General features: G+C 42.4%; 1 protein-coding gene across 1 annotated transcript in view; it reads left to right on the top strand.

Annotated features, from left to right (window-relative positions):
• EPB41L3 (erythrocyte membrane protein band 4.1 like 3) overlaps window positions 1–17,500 on the top strand; it is a gene marked incomplete in the record, with an annotated part of 1,523,429 nt that overhangs the window by 306,144 nt on the left and 1,199,785 nt on the right.

Raw genomic sequence — 17,500 nt, 5'->3', positions numbered from 1 at the left:
CTCCACTTCAAAACCAGGGAGTTCTAAGCCACCCCCTTATGGTAAGAAATCACAATGACTCACCTCCCCCACCCCCTCCATCTGCCCACCTTCAATTACCCCTAGGAGGAAAACTCTCCTTTCACATAAGCACCTGGGCCACCATTACCAATGACCACTAGGTTCTCAATATAGTGCTCCAGGGATACAAATTTTCTTTCCACACCCTCCCTACCCCAAAAGGGTTCCCAGATCTACCTCCAAACCAGTAGGCAGGGGCGCAAAAGCAAATCCTTTCCCCACTCTCTATGAAGACAGTAGAGCATGTTCCTGCAGAACAGAGAGGCCAAGGTTTCTACTCCAGACTTTGTCTGGTACCCAGGAAAGAGGGCACCTGGCACCCCATCCTCGATCTATCCATTATAAACACCTTCCTGGTGATCCCAAAATTCAAAATGCTCACCTTCCAGCAGCTGCTACCCATGGTCTCCAAGTATGCTTGACTAGCCACCCTAGATCTAAAAGAGGCCTACATCCACATTCCTATCAGGGAATCATGCAGAAAATATCTCAGTTTCAGGGCAGGATCTCAACACTTTCAGGTATCTGCATTTCCCTTTGGCTTATCTACTGCTCCCAGAGTTTTCACAAAATGTCTGGCTCCGGCCATTGCCTTTTGCAGACAAAGGAATATCCAGATTTACCCATACTTAGACAACTGCCTAATTCAGGCAGACAGCCAGGAAAAGCTGCTCAAGCACCTGGCCCACCCAAAGGACTATATTCCTGGGAACAAGCCTGGACACAGCATCCCAGATGGCATTCCTTACACCAGAAAAGCACATTTTCCTAACAGCCTACTTCTCTCATCTAGGCACCAGACCGCAGCTCTCTGCAATGAGATCCTGCAAGCTCTGGGGTTCATGGCATCTTGCATACTACTCATTCCACATGCCAGACTGCATATGAGGAAACTTCAATGGTACCTAAAAATCCTTTGGTGTCAAAACTGTCAAGACCTGGAGACTCTTATACCTATAATTCCTTGCCTCAGAAAAGATTTTCTTTGGTAGGAAACAGCATGTTCCCACAACAAGGGACTACCTTTCTCACCACCCCCTGCCACCCAGACCCTCACCACAGATGCATCAGACTATGCCTGGGTTGCACACCTGGATGGCAGGTACATATAGGGCCAATTGAGCCCACAGCAAATCCCTCTGTACATCATCCAAAAAGAGATGATGGCTGTCCAGCATGCCTTGATAGCTTTCAAGCCCCTTCTCTCCCCAGGGGCTCTCCTGATCAAAACAGACAACACCACTGTAATGGGGTATATCAACAAGCAGGGAGGGACTCACTCCTACCCTCTATGCAGGCTGGCCATGACCCTTTGGCACTACCATGCAACTCCACCTGTTAGCACAATTCCTACTAGCTTCTCTCAACTCTCTGGCAGACCAATTAAGCAGAAAACTTCTAGACCCACATGACTGTCAGCTTAACAGAAGAACCTTCACCCTAATGACTCAGAAATGGGGCACCCCAAAGGTCAACCTCTTTGCCTCCCACACCAACCATCAGCTCAGCAAATTCTGCACCAGGGAGCATCACTGCATGGCTTGGAAAGTGGATGCCCTGTCCTTCCCCTGGGTCATTCTATCGGTCTATGCCTTTCCTCCACTACCTCTTATCCCCAGGGTACTGCTCAAAATAAAGGAGGAAAAAATAAGGACAATTCTTATAGCTTCAGACTGGCCTCACCGGCACTGGTACCCCTTGCTGTGCAGCCTGTCCCCCACTGCCACCATGGCATCTTCCTCAGATTCCAAACCCCCTGACCCAGAGGGAAGGGGAATTCATGCATCCCCAATTGCAGACACTCAACTTGGCAGCTTGGCTTATTCCCTAACCCTCGATTAATCTGCCAACCTCAGTAAACAGGTTCTAGGTGTTGTACGTGAGGCCAGATGCCCTAGCACTAGAAAGTCTTATGCTGACAGATGGAAAAGGTTCTGCAACTGGATTCAGGCTAAGGGAGCCAGTATGGCACAGCTCTCCCTCCCTCTCATCCTGAATTACTTAGCTCATCTACTACACAGTGGCCTCTCTTTTTCCTCTATTGAAATTCATGCCTCCGCTATCTCTGCTCATTTTCCCACTGAGCAGTCCCTTTTCTCACACCCCTTGATCAAGCAGTCCCTAAGAGGGCCTAGCAACTTGAGGCCACTCAGAAGAGCACCAATCATTGGTGATTCCATAGTCAGGCACACTGACGTCCCGCTCACCAGACTGAGTAAGGAGAAGGTCACAGTAAGCTGCCTGTCGGGCGCTAGAATCCGCCACATAACGCAAGCACTCAGGTCTCTCAACAGCAGGTACAAGTACGACTCAGTCATTGTCCACGCTGGTGTCAACGACCTGAGACGTACCTCCTTGGACTACATGAAAAGGGACGTCGAGGAGCTCTCTGATTATGTAGCCCAGGCAGGTATGACCCTGACCTTGAGCAGTATCCTACCTTCACCTAGAATGATGCCACAATACAGTGATAAGATGATCAGCTTTAATAATTGGCTTAAATTCTGGTGTCATTCAAAGGGGATCCAATGTCTGTCTGCCTGGGATGACATGCTGGACAAGCCACGCTGTTCAAGGGATGGCTTGCACCTGTCACCCTGGGCTTCCGGATATTGGCAAAGGCTTTGCCACCCCATAGTGCCTTTTTAGGCAAGGCTCAAATTCTAAACCTACCACCCTAGAACACCAAAAGGAAAAAACTAAGGGTAATGCTGCTCAATGCCAGAAGTCTCAATCTCAAGATGCACTTTTCGAGGCCCTTCTCAATATGGAGAACATCGATGTCTGTGCTGTGACAGAAACCTGGTTCAAGGCTCCTGAGAGCACCCCAGCACTAACAGGTTTCACCTCATATCATGCTCCGCCCCAAAATCCGGACAACACCAAGAAAGGAGGGGTGTCCATATTCATAAAGGACACCCACACCTCAAGGTTGGTGGCAACGCACGATGCATCGGAGACCATCCAGGTGCAATTAACCATAGGCAAGACTGCTCTGCAATTTGTAGCATGTTACAGGCCACCCTCTCAAACTCAGGAACCTCACATGGCCTTCCTGAAAACATTGAGGGGATAAATGTATCTCCAAACACCATCATACTAGGTGACTTCAACTACCCTAATATAGACTGGGAACACTACTCAAGCCCGAACACTCTAACCCAAAGATTCCTGGAGTTCATAAACTCAAATGCCATGGAACAACTAGTCACCATCCCCACAAGAGGTGAAAACATACTTGATCTCATCATCACGAACATGGGATCAAAATGTTCAACACCGAAGTATACCCTCACTGGTGAGATCAGATCATAAACTAATCTCGCTGGAGGTCCTCATCCCGCCCCACCTGAAACAAAAAGACCACAGTGAAAAACTTCTCAAAAGCCGATTTCACACTTCTAAAAACTAGTGTGGTCTCCTTTAAGGCCCCTGAGCCAGTGGTAAACATTACTCAAACCGCTGAATCACTTACAAATGCCTTCTACCAGCACCTACAGGACTGCATGGATCAGGCAATCCCAAACAAAACTAAGACTCTCTGTACCAAAGGCAAGCGTCCAGTCTGGTGGACCCCAGCCATAAACAAGCTCTACAACAAAAGGAGGAAGCTACTACAAGATAGAGCAAAATCCTTGAAAGGTAAGACACCTTTGATCATTATAAGTAAAAACTAAGAGCTCTCATAAAATCATCCAAGGCAAATTTTGAGAGAAAAATCGCCAAGGACTCTAAAGACAATCATAAGGCCTTCTTTAGCTATGTTAGAAACCTAGGAGGAAACTCCCAGATATGCTCAGAATTAGTTCAAAATGATGTGAAAATTACTGAACCTACACACATTGCTAACATACTGGCTGACAGGTTCAGTGCAAACTTCTCCCCTCCCCAAAAGGAGAGATATCTATTCCAGAGGATTGTAGCCCCCAAACATCTCCAACGCCCAGGTGAGAACTGCCCTCACTAAGGCAAAAACACAGCATCCATGGGACCGGATGGTGTCCCCGGCTGTGTGCTTCATGAACTCAACGAGGAATTAAACCCACAGTTAGGACAGCTGTTTAATCTTAGCCTCACCTCAGGATACGCACTCCAAGGAGTGGCGACGGCGACTGTGGTCCCACTTCATAAGGGCGGTGCCTCCACAGACCCTGGAAATTACCGCCCCATTAGCTTGACAAGCCTTATCTGCAAAGCCATGGAGAGGATCATAATGGAACTCATAAATAAAGACATAGGGAACTTGCAGACTTTGGATCCAACCCAGTTTGGCTTTGTCAAAGGCAGATCCTGCCTCTTAAACTTGGTTGACTTTTTCGAGACAGTCACCAAGGCCATTGATGAGGGAAAGGCAGTCCATACAGCCTACCTCGACCTGGCAAAGGCCTTCACACAATACCCCACTCAGGTATCATCGAAAAACTCATCAGCTTGAATGTAAACCCATACATCACAAGATGGGTTGCAAACTGGCTAAGCGACAGAACCCACAGGGTCAGAGTTGCTGGAGCCATGTCAGACTCAAAGCCTGTCACAAGTGGTGTCCCACAGGGCTCAGTCCTGGGTCCACTCTTGTTCGGCATCTACTTTTCTGAAGTACAAGCAAACACAGGAGGGTTATGGCTGACAAAGTTTGCAGATGACTGCAAACTGGGCCATAGTCGAAAACACATCTGACACAGATATCCTCCAGAAGGGCCTCACAGAAACGGATAACTGGTGCCAGAGCCATGGCCTGAAGTTAAACGCCAAAAATGCATAGTCATACCCTTCGGGAAAAACAAGGTTACCCCTAGCTACCATATAGGTGACAATCCACTGAGCACAGAAAAGCCATCAGGGATCTGGGGACCCAAGTTGACAGTAGTCTTCGCTTGACACTCATGTTGCTAAAGTAGTTAGGAAAACCTTCTATATCGCCCACCTGATCATGAAGGGATTCACATCTAGATCAAGGGAGGTCATCGTCCCCTGTACTCATCACTCATTAGACCTATGATTGAGTACAATGCCCGTTCGAATGTATCTGACCAGACACCTGATGCAGCTTGAAAGGCCCCAAAAGTTCCTCACCAAAAGGATAAAGGGTCTCAAAAATATGTCTTATGCTGCCCGACTGAAAGAACTCCAGCTTTATTCAGTCTCATACCGCTTGCTCAGAGGTGACCTGTGCCTGACATATAAGGCCATGTCAAACCCAGATTTGATGAATATGCTTCACCTCAAAAATCTAGATCCCTCAGAACCACAAGGGCGGAGACTTAAACCTTGACACGGTTATAAATAGAACATGCTGGAGGGACAGATTCATCACCCAGAGACTCCCTATGCTGTGGAACAAAATCCCGGTACATGTGAGGCAGAGCACCTCGCTGGCCTTGTTCAAGAGGAATCTTGACCAATGGATGGGAGATCGCAGATATACCCCAGGGATTACTTCAGTGTCACTGCTTGACAGAGGCACAGAAAAATGATAGGCATAGTTTTTATTCAAACTAAAGGGGTGGCGAAAGCCACATAACTATGGGCTAGGCTTATAAATGCCCTTGGGCAGATAGCCTAGTATGAACCTATGAACCTATGAACCCCAGCCTGGGACCTTAACTTTGTGTTGGAAAAGCTCACCCTGCCCACTTCAAACCAGCTTCTTCTGCAGAGCTAACAATTCTCTCCTGGAAGGCAGCTTTTCTTCTGGCCATCCCTTCAGCCATAAGAGTCTCTGAGGTGCAAGCAGTCATGGCTGTGGAACCCTTCATCATCTTCCATGCTGACAGGGTATCCCTCAGGACTAACCCATCTGTCAGGCCCAAGGTGGTGTCCAGTGTGGCTCTCAACCAATCTATTCATTTGCCCACCTTTTTTCCTAATCCCTGAAAAAGGGGGAAAGGCTCTTGCACTCTCTAGATGTACACAGACAGCTCAGATTCCATCTAGATAGGACTAAATCCTTCAGAAAGTCTGATCAATTGCTGGTTAGCTTTGCTACAGGGGCAAAAGGCAAAGCCGTCTCCAAACAAGCCGTTTCCAAATGGATAGCACACTGCATCTATTTCTGCTACAAACAACATGGAAAGCCTCCCCCCAATGGGGTCTTGGCTCACTCCAGCAGAACAGCCTCCACCTCTGCAGCTTTCCTCAGAGGAGTCCTCATCAAGGACATCCTGGAGGCTGCCACCTGGACATCTGTTCACACTTTTACAAAACATTACCACCTGCCTCTTCTCAAAATCTGGGGCAGGGTTTGCCTCTGCAGTCTTGCAGGGCATCCTAGCCAGCCCCTAGTTTCCTTGACTGCCTCCACCCATTCCCTCAGCTTTGGGAATCAACTCAAATGTGATAACTGCAACAGTGAAACACGAAGAACATTGCACAGTTGTGTACACTTACCATAAATGTCGATGTTCGGGTGTATTCACGGTTGCAGTCCAGGTGACCCTCCCACCATCCCCCTTTTTTCTTCTCTTTCCTTACAAGGGACATATTGGTATTTACTTTCTACTGGTGGGGTTCTTCCACCAGAATCTGGCTCTGACTTGGGGGCTCCTGACAGGTTAGGGCAAGAAAAACTGATGTAATGGCATCGGCTGCCTTACTTTATACTACTGATGACCTGACATCAGTCCTGAAGCGACAGCAACTGACGCAGAAATACTAAGCCTCTGGTATTCGGGGCTGGACAAGGGCTATCCTGGCAGGGATAACCCAAATGTGATGACTGCAACAGTGAATACACTCGAACGTCTACATTTATGGTAAGTGTACACAACTGTACTTTTCTGTATATACATGTGTGTATATTTGTGTGTGTGTGTATATATATATATATATATATATATATATATATATATATATATATGTGTGTGTGTGTGTGTGTGTGTTTGTATGTGTTTTTGTGTGTATGTTTGTGAATATACATGTGTCTATCAAATGGGTGAATGTAGCTAGAAAGCATGTCTGTAGGGGCTTTGGGTTCAGACTACAGTAACATGTGAGAAACTAGTTTCACAAAAATATTAATATGCAGATAACTAAGAAAGTCAGCATTTACTCTGAATGTGGCAGATACTTCTCACATCATAAGCTGAACTAGGAGTTCATGCCCATGAATCCAGCATGGATACATTTTCGAGAGTTTTCCAATTCTTAGGTTTTTGAGAATAACTTCATATGAAGCTTAATTAGCTGTAGTCAGATAGAACAAGTCAGCATTTTCTTAAAAAGGTACATACTTTATTTTATTTCTATTTGTAGACATTTTTTTTAAAATGTTCTGGGCATGACACATTTTTAGCTGATGCAGTTCAAATATTAAAATGTATTCTCCACTTCCTGTGGCAGTATTCCAAGTTGCCTTAGCAACTATGTTACAGAAAACCATGCAAATAAAATATTTTCTTTTACAGTGTCTGATATAAGTATACAACATGCAGGGGACATTATGATATATGGATGCAAGCATTTCTTCAGTAAGTATTCATGTGATTTACGTGAAAACGGTGCATTTGAAAGGGGATTCCATGTCACATTTAGTGCAGTCTCAGATCTCTTTCAGTATTGCATGCTGTGCCAGGCCATAACCTTTAAGGACTCCTCAAAGACATTAATCCTCTTAAGTAGCTTTACAAGTGTTGTTAAGGATCCTTGTAACAATGTAACACCCAGCATTCAGTTGCATATAACAGATGGCAACATCTCTGATAAATCACATAACAGCTGGTATGACACTAATACTACAATGTCACTGCTGGTGTAGCACTAATACTACAGCATCACAACTAGCATGGCACTAATGCTATAGCAACACAGCAGGCATGGCAATAATATTACAGCATCACTACTGGCATGACTGTGATACTACAACGTCACTGCCAGCAAGACATTAATACTACAGCATCACAGCTGGCATGGCACTGATACTACAGCATTATAGCTGATATGGCAGTACTGCTACAGCATCACTGTTACTATAACTGCAATACTACAGTATCATTGTTGCCATAATAAAAATGCTCCAAAATCCCTGCTGGCATGACAGAAATTTCACAACATTACTGCTGGTATGACACTAATGCTACACCATTATGGCTGACATAACAGTGATACTACAGCATCACTACTGGCATGGCATTGATACTTCAGAATCACTGCTGGCATGGCACTTATGCTACATCATCTCAGCCAGCATGACACTTGTACTACGGCATCACTACTGGCATGACTTATGCTGTAGCATCACTGCTGCATGATGACAATAATGCCCCATCACTGCTGGCATGACACTAATGCTACAGCATCACAACTGGCCTGTTAATACTGTAGTATTTCTGCTGGGATGATACTAATTATACAGCATCCCTGCGGTCATGACACTGATGTTACAGCATCACTGCTGGCAGAGCATTAATACTACAGCATAACTTCTTATATTATACAAGTTCTACAGCATCATTGCTATCATGGTATTAATACACAGTATAACTTCTTGTATGATACGCTACAGTATCACTGCTGGCATAGCATCAATACTAAAGCATAACTTATTTTATTATACAAATTCTACAGCATCACTGCTATCAAGGCATTAGTAATGCAACAGTATAACTTCTTGTATGATACGCTATAGCATTACTGTTGGTGTTTGGTCATTAATTTCATTATTGACTAAGTTTCATTCTTTATATATATAAGTGACGAGGCAAAGACAGAACAGTGAGAATTACTTTGAAATTTTTGACATTTAAGTATGTTCTGATACTGTACTAAAATGGTTTTGTTGATTCTTGAAATAGGTACTGTGAGATGCAATAAGATGTCTGATGTATTATGCAAGCATTTTATGTACTTTTAAACATTTGGGAGCTTCTCGGAATTCTATGCTCTTTAGATATTTTATTTTTTAAACTCCATACAATTTATTTGGTTCTCAAGATTTGGTACTATGTGTTCTAATAAGATATATTGTGACTATCTAGTAGGATGTATTGTTATTTATTATATATTATTTATGCTGTTTGTGTTAGTTTACTGAACTACAGCTAAACTGCCTCTCAGTTCAATGCTAATAGTTTACTGTACAGTAATATAGTGAAGTTTATATGTCACATTGCATCTCATGGTGTTATCATGGTGTTAGTTTATTGTACAGTAATGCTGTGAAGTTTGTATGTCACATTGCATCAGATGGTGTTGATCTGATATACAGTAATGCTGTGAAGTTCATATGTCATATTGCACCAGATGTTGTTAGTTTACTGTGCAGTAATGCTGTGAAGTTTGTATGTCACATTGCACCAGATGGTATTAGTTTACTGCAAAGTAATGCTGTGATTTCAGATCAGTGACAAGTGGAATTCCACAGGGTTCAGTCCTGGGTCCTCTCCTGTTTGGTATCTACTTCTCTGAAGTACATGCCAACACAGGAGGTCTTTGGCTAATGAAGTTCACAGATGACTGCAAACTAGGAGCCATAATAAAAACTCCAAAAGATGTGGACATCCTACAAAAGGGCCTCGCTGAGACAGATGCCTGGTGTCAAAGCCATGGCCTCAAGCTCAATGCCAAAAAGTACATTGTCATCCCTTTTGGTAAAAACTCAGTACCCATGAACTACCACATAGGTGGTAGTTTACTTAACACCGAAAGTGTGATAAGAGACCTTGGGACACAGGTGGACAGTAGTCTCTCCTTTGATAATCACATCGCCACAGTAGTCAGGAAATCCTTCTATGTGGCACACCTCATCACAAAAGGTTTCTCATCCAGGAAAAAAGAGGTCATTGTTCCCCTCTACTCTTCACTCATTAGACCCATTATAGTGTACAATGCCCCTTTTGGTATGTACCTCACAAGACATCTACAACAACTGGAAAGGCCACAGAAATACATCACAAAGAGGATTACTGGCCTCAAAGAGATGCCCTATGCAGACCGTCTCAAAAAACTGCAGCTTTACTCCATTGCATATTGCCTACTTTGAGGCGATCTCTGCCTAACACACAAAGCTATGTCAAACCCAGAGCTTTTAGACATGCTCCACTTAAAGAAATCCCAATCCCTATGAGCTACACACTCTAGGGACCTAAACCTCGTCACCACAATAAACAGAACATGCTGGAGGGATAGATTCCAGTCCCAGAGACTTCCCATACTCTGGAACAAACTACCTATCTATATCAAAGTTCCTCATTAGCACTCCAAGAAAAAACTTGATGATTGGATGGGAGATAGGAAATTCGCCCTGGGGATCACTTCTGTGGCTCTGCTCGACAGTGGCACAGGAAAATAATTTTCTTGGGTGGCGAAAGCCAGGGTACATTTGGCTAGGCTTCTATAGGCCCTAGGGCCAAAAGCCTAGTACCTACCTACCTATGAACCTATGAAGTTTGTATGTCACATTGCACCAGATGGTGTTAGTTTGCTGCACAATAATGCTGTAAAGTATTTATGTCACATTTCATCAGATGGTATTAGCTTACTCTACAATAATGTAGTGAAGTTTGTATGCCACATTGCACCAGATGGTGTTAGTTTACTGTAGAGTAAGACAGTGAAGTTTGTATGTCACATTTAACTAGATGATATTAGTTTGCTGTACAGTAATGCTGTAAAGTTTGTATGTGACATTTCACCAGATGGTATTAGTTTACTGTACAGTAATGCTGTAAGGTTTGTATGTCACATTGCACCAGATGGTATTAGTTTACTGTACAATAATGATGTTAAGTTTGTAGACACATTTCACCAGATGGTATTAGTTTACTGTACAGTAATGCTGTGATGTTTGTATGTCACATTGCACCATATGGTGTTAGTTTACTGTACAGTAATGCTGTGAAGTTTGTATGTCACATTGCACAAGATGGTATTAGTTTACTGTACAGTAATGCTGTGATGTTTTTGTGTCACAGTGGAACAGATGGTATTAGTTTACTGTACAGTAATGCTGTGGAGTTTGTATGTCACATTGCACCATATGGTGTTAGTTTACTGTACAGCAATGCTGTGAAGTTTGTATGTCGCATACCACCAGATGGTATTAGTTTACTGTATAGTAATGCTGTGAAGTTTGTATGTCACAATTCACCAGATAATGATGTGGCATTTTTATGTCACGTTGCACCAGATGGTGTTAGTTTACTGTACAGTAATGCTGTGATGTCTGTCTGTATGTCACATTGCACTAGATGGTATTCGTTTACTGTACAGTAATTCTGTAAAGTTTGTATGTCAAATTGCACCAGATGGTGTTATTTTACTGTACAGTAATGCTGTGAAATGTGTGTCACATTGCACCAGATGGTATTAGTTTACTGTACAGTAATGCTGTGAAGTTTGTATGTCACATTGTACCACATGGTGTTAGTTTACTGTACAGTAATGCTGTGAAGTTTTTGTGTCACAGTGGAACAGATGGTATTAGTTTACTGTACAATAATGCTTTGAAGTTTGTATGTCACATTGCACCAGATGGTGTTAGTTTACTGTACAATAATGCTGTGAAGTTTGTATGTCACACTGCACCAGATGCTATTAGTTTACTGTGTAGTAATGCTGTATAGTTTGTATGTCACCATTCCCCAGATGGTGTTAGTTTACTGTAGAGTAATGATGTGAAGTTTGTATGTTACATTGCACCAGATGCTGTTAGTTTACTGTACAGTAATGCTGTGACATTTGTATGTCACACTGCACTAGATGCTATTAGTTTACTGTATAGTAATGCTGTGAAGTTTGTATGTCACAATTCACCAGATGGTGTTAGTTTACTGTACAGAAATGCTGTGAAGTTTGTATGTCACATTGCACCATATGGTGTTAGCTTACTGTACAGTAATGCTGTGAAGTTTGTATGTCACATTGCACCAGATGGTATTAGTTTACTGTACAGTAATGCTGTGATGTCTGTCTGTATGTCACATTGCACTAGATGGTATTCGTTTACTGTACAGTAATTCTGTAAAGTTTGTATGTCAAATTGCACCAGATGGTGTTATTTTACTGTACAGTAATGCTGTGAAAAGTGTATGTCACATTGCACCAGATGGTATTAGTTTACTGTACAGTAATGCTGTGAAGTTTGTATGTCACATTGTACCACATGGTGTTAGTTTACTGTACAGTAATGCTGTGAAGTTTTTGTGTCACAGTGGAACAGATGGTATTAGTTTACTGTACAATAATGCTTTGAAGTTTGTATGTCACATTGCACCAGATGGTGTTAGTTTACTGTACAATAATGCTGTGAAGTTTGTATGACACACTGCACCAGATGCTATTAGTTTACTGTGTAGTAATGCTGTAAAGTTTGTATGTCACCATTCCCCAGATGGTGTTAGTTTACTGTAGAGTAATGATGTGAAGTTTGTATGTTACATTGCACCAGATGCTGTTAGTTTACTGTACAGTAATGCTGTGACATTTGTATGTCACACTGCACCAGATGCTATTAGTTTACTGTATAGTAATGCTGTGAAGTTTGTATGTCACAATTCACCAGATGGTGTTAGTTTACTGTACAGTAATGCTGTGAAGCTTGTATGTCACATTGCACCATATGGTGTTAGCTTACTGTACAGTAATGCTGTGAAGTTTGTATGTCACATTGCACCAGATGGTATTAGTTTACTGTACAGTAATGCTGTAAAGTTTGTATGTCACATTACACCAGATGGTATTAGTTTACTGTACAGTAATGCTGTGATGTTTGTATGTCACATTACACCATATGGTATTAGTTTACTGTACAGTAATTCTGTGAAGTTTGTATGTCTCATTGCACCAGATGGTGTTAGTTTACTGCACAGTAATGCTGTGAAGTTTGTCACATTGCACCAGATGGTATTAGTTTACCATACAGTAATGCTGTGAAGTTTGTATGTCGCATTTTAGCCCATGGTGTTAATTTACTGTACAGTAATGCTGTGAAGTGTTTGTGTCACAGTGGAACATATGGTATGAGTTTACTGTACAATAATGCTGTGACATTTGTATGTCACACTGCACCAGATGCTATTAGTTTACTGTATAGTAATGCTGTGAAGTTTGTATGTCACAATTCACCAGATGGTGTTAGTTTACTGTACAGTAATGCTGTGAAGTTTGTATGTTACATTGTACCATATGGTGTTAGCTTACTGTACAGTAATGCTGTGAAGTTTTTATGTCACATTGCACCAGATGGTATTAGTTTACTGTACAGTAATGCTGTAATGTTTGTATGTCACATTACACCAGATGGTATTAGTTTACTGTACAGTAATGCTGTGATGTTTGTATGTCACATTACACCAGATGGTATTAGTTTACTGCACAGTAATGCTGTGAAGTTTGTATGTCACATTGCACCAGATGGTATTAGTTTACCGTACAGTAATGCTGTGAAGTTTGTATGTCACATTTTAGCCCATTGTGTTAATTTACTGTACAGTAATTCTGTGAAGTTTGTATGTCTCATTGCACCAGATGGTGTTAGTTTACTGCACAGTAATGCTGTGAAGTTTGCATGTCACATTGCACCAGATGGTATTAGTTTACCGTACAGTAATGCTGTGAAGTTTGTATGTCACATTTTAGCCCATTGTGTTAATTTACTGTACAGTAATGCTGTGAAGTTTTTGTGTCACAGTGGAACATATGGTATTAGTTTACTGTACAATAATGCTATGAAGTTCGTATGTCACATTGCACCAGATGGTGTTAGTTTACTGTACAGTAATGCTGTGAAGTTTGTATGCCACATTCCACCACATGGTATTAGTTTACTGTATAGTAATGCTGTGATATCTGTATGTCACATTTCACCAGATTTTATTAGTTTACTGTACAGTAATTCTATGAAGTTTGTTTGTCACATTGCACCAGATGGTGTTAGTGTACTGTACAGTAATGCTGTGATGTCTATATGTCACATTGCACCAGATGGTGTTAGTTTACTGTACACTAATGCTGTGACGTTTGTATGTCACATTGACCCAGATGGTATAAGTTTACTGTATAGTAATGCTGTGAAGTTTGTATGTTACATTGTACCACATGGTGTGGTGTTAGTTTAGTGTACGGTAATGCTGTGAAGTTTTTGTGCCACAGTGGAACAGATGGTATTTGTTTACTGTACAATAATGCTGTGTAGTTTGTATGTCACTTTGCACCATATGGTGTTGTTTTACTCTACAGTAATGCTGTGAAGTTGGTATGTCACATCACACCAGAAGGTGTTAGTTTACTGTACAGTAATGCTGTGACGTTTGTATGTCACACTGCACCAGATGCAATTAGTTTACTGTACAGTAATGCTGTGAAGTTTGTATGTCACAATGCACCATATACTATTAGTTTACTGTAAAGTAATGATGTGAAATTTTTGTGTCACATTGCACCAGATGGTGTTAGTTTACTGTACCGTAATGCTGTGAAGTTTGTATGTCAGAATTCACCAGATTGTGTTAGTTTACTGTACAGTAACAATGTGAAGTTTTTGTGTCACATTGTACCAGATGGTATTAGTATACTGTACAGTAATGCTTTGAAGTTTTTGTGTCACATTGCACCAGATGGTGTCAGTTTACTGTACAGTAATGCTGTGACATTTGTATGTCACATTGCACCAGATGGTATTAGTTTACTGTGCAGTAATGCTGTGAAGTTTGTATGTCACACTGCACCAGATGCTATTAGTGTACTGTATAGTAATGCTGTGAAGTTTGTATGTCACATTGCACCAGATGGTATTAGTTTACCGTACAGTAATGCTGTGAAGTTTGTATGTCACATTTTAGCCCATGGTGTTAATTTACTGTACAGTCATGCTGTGAAGTTTTTGTGTCACAGTGGAACAGATGGTATTTGTTTACTGTACAATAATGCTGTGTAGTTTGTATGTCACCTTGCACCATATGGTGTTGTTTTACTGTACAGTAATGCTGTGAAGTTGGTATGTCACATCGCACCAGATGGGGTTAGCACACTGCACCAGATGCTATTAGTTTACTTATAGTAATGCTGTGAAGTTTGTATGTCACAATTCACCAGATGGTATTAGTTTACTGTACAGTAATGCCCTGAAGTTTTTGTGTCACTTTGCACCAGATGGTGTCAGTTTACTGTACAGTAATGCTGTGACATTTGTATGTCACATTGCACCAGGTGATATTAGTTTACTGTGCAGTGATGCCGTAAGGTTTTCATGTCACATTGCACCAGATGGTATCAATTTACTGTACAGTAATGCTGTGAAGTTTGTATGTCACATTGTACCAAATGGTATTAGTTTACTGTACAGTAATGCTGTAAAGTTTTTGTGTCACACTGCATCAAATGTTTTGCTGTGTGTTATACTGCATGACAAATGTTTTGCTGTGTGTTATACTGCATGATGAGCAATGTTTCCTGTTTTGTAATTGCCATTGGGGTTGGGTTGTGACTAAAGGGTCAGCGGACCAGTTTAATCACCCAGTTGAAAAAGTAAATAAATATAGTTGCACCAAAAAGAAAGTGACTAAATAAGTACTGTTGCACCAACACTTTCAGCCAGAGGTCAGTTGTGCTGCCATACTAGATAGAGCATTAAGTTCTTAACATTAAAGAAGTGTGTGTGTACTTCAAATGATGCCAATTTCACTGCTGTCTCTACAACTATGAAGCTAAAGCAGCTGAGACCTTTCCATGGTGCTGAAAGGTCCCCCCCTTTCTCTCTTGTACTTTAAGATTCACAGTAAGGCTTGCTTAATCACAGCATAGTGTTTGTGCAGTCCATGGTTTCTTCATCAGGTTTATTTTTAGGGGGGAAACCCTTCAGCTTTGCATTTTTTGATGCCCCTATACATACATGTCCCCAAATTATCAATGTGTGGGTCAGTGAAGTGAACTACCAGGTGTTCAAATTCCTAAGTACAGCGCAGTGGTGCAGCGGCAGTGTTGTCACCTCACAGCAAGGTTTTTCAGTTCGATTCTCAGCTAGGGTGCCTTCTGTGTGGAGTCTGCATGCCCTCCCTGCATTTGTGTGGGTTTCCTCTTGGTGCTCTAGTTTCCTCCCACTCAGACTTTCCTGGTAAACAAATGCTGAATAAATAAATAAAGGGATGGGCAAAGAGGCATCATATTGTGACTCAAGCCTTTAGCCTGCTCACACTACTAATGTAGGATGGTCAGGAAATGATACGTAGCTTATAAGAGTGTGTCTGTTCTATGCCTTAGAGTGGTCATGTCTCATGAACCAGACCCACAGGTGCCAGCGCAGTGATCATTTTGATCTCCACCTTCCAAAAGGACTTGATTAAAGATCTGTCCTCACCAGGATGTTCTATTCCCTGGGATGAGCACTCCCATTCTCTCTGTCATCAACATCATGACCCCAGCCACCTGTCTGCCAACAACATCATGACCCCAGTCACCTCTCTGCCAACTACATCATGGCCCCAGCCACCTCTCTGCCAACAATATCATGACCCCAGCCACCTCTCTGCCAACAACATCATGACCCCAGCCACCTCTCTGCCAACAACATCATGACCCCAGGCACCTCTCTGCCAACAACATCATGACCCCAGGCACCACTCTGCCAACTACATCATGACCCCAGGCACCTCTCTGCCAACTACATCATGGCCCCAGCCACCTCTCTGCCAACAATATCATGACCCCAGCCACCTGTCTGCCAACAACATCATGACCCCAGCCACCTGTCTGCCAACAACATCATGACCCCAGCCACCTCTCTGCCAACAACATCATGACCCCAGGTACCACTCTGCCAACTACATCATGACCCCAGGCACCTTTCTGCCAACAACATCATGACCCCAGGCACCTCTCTGCCAACAACATCGGCCACCTGTCTGCCAACAACATCATGACCCTAGGCACCTCTCTGCCAACAACATCATGACCCCAGGTACCACTCTGCCAACTACATCATGACCCCAGGCACCTTTCTGCCAACAACATCATGACCCCAGGCACCTCTCTGCCAACTACATCATGGCCGCAGCCACTGTTTGAGATATACGCAGGGCTTCATCCCTCTACTCCTAGATAAAATATTACTTTTCATTTTTGAGGACTTGGAAAGAAATATCATACCCAATATTTCAGGCAGGTAATGGAAATATAATATGATCAGATAAAGGAGGGAAGCCATCAGAAGTAGCAGTCAGGACTGGTCACCTCTCAGTGATCCTCTAAACTCCCTACTGCCCTACCTCATTCTTCCACATAAAAAACCTGACAATGTGGAAGACACAGAAGCAGGCTGCTTTTGTGCATTTGCCAAGCATATATAGTATAATTGTATTCCCAGAAAATGACAGAGTTGCATTAAACTAATAAACATTCCTGCTGATTCTTACTGCACTGATCATTATTGGATGTAGACAACGAAATGAAAAGATTCATTAATTATTTACTTATTCTTTCATTCGTCCAACCATTTATTTGTATATTTATT

The sequence above is a fragment of the Protopterus annectens genome, chromosome 3.part1 (assembly GCF_019279795.1).
Source record: "Protopterus annectens isolate FY-2018-M chromosome 3.part1, PAN1.0, whole genome shotgun sequence".
NCBI classification, from domain to species: domain Eukaryota; kingdom Metazoa; phylum Chordata; order Ceratodontiformes; family Protopteridae; genus Protopterus; species Protopterus annectens.
The sequence above is the reverse complement of the archived record's forward strand: the minus strand, read 5'-3'. Positions and strand labels throughout refer to the sequence as shown.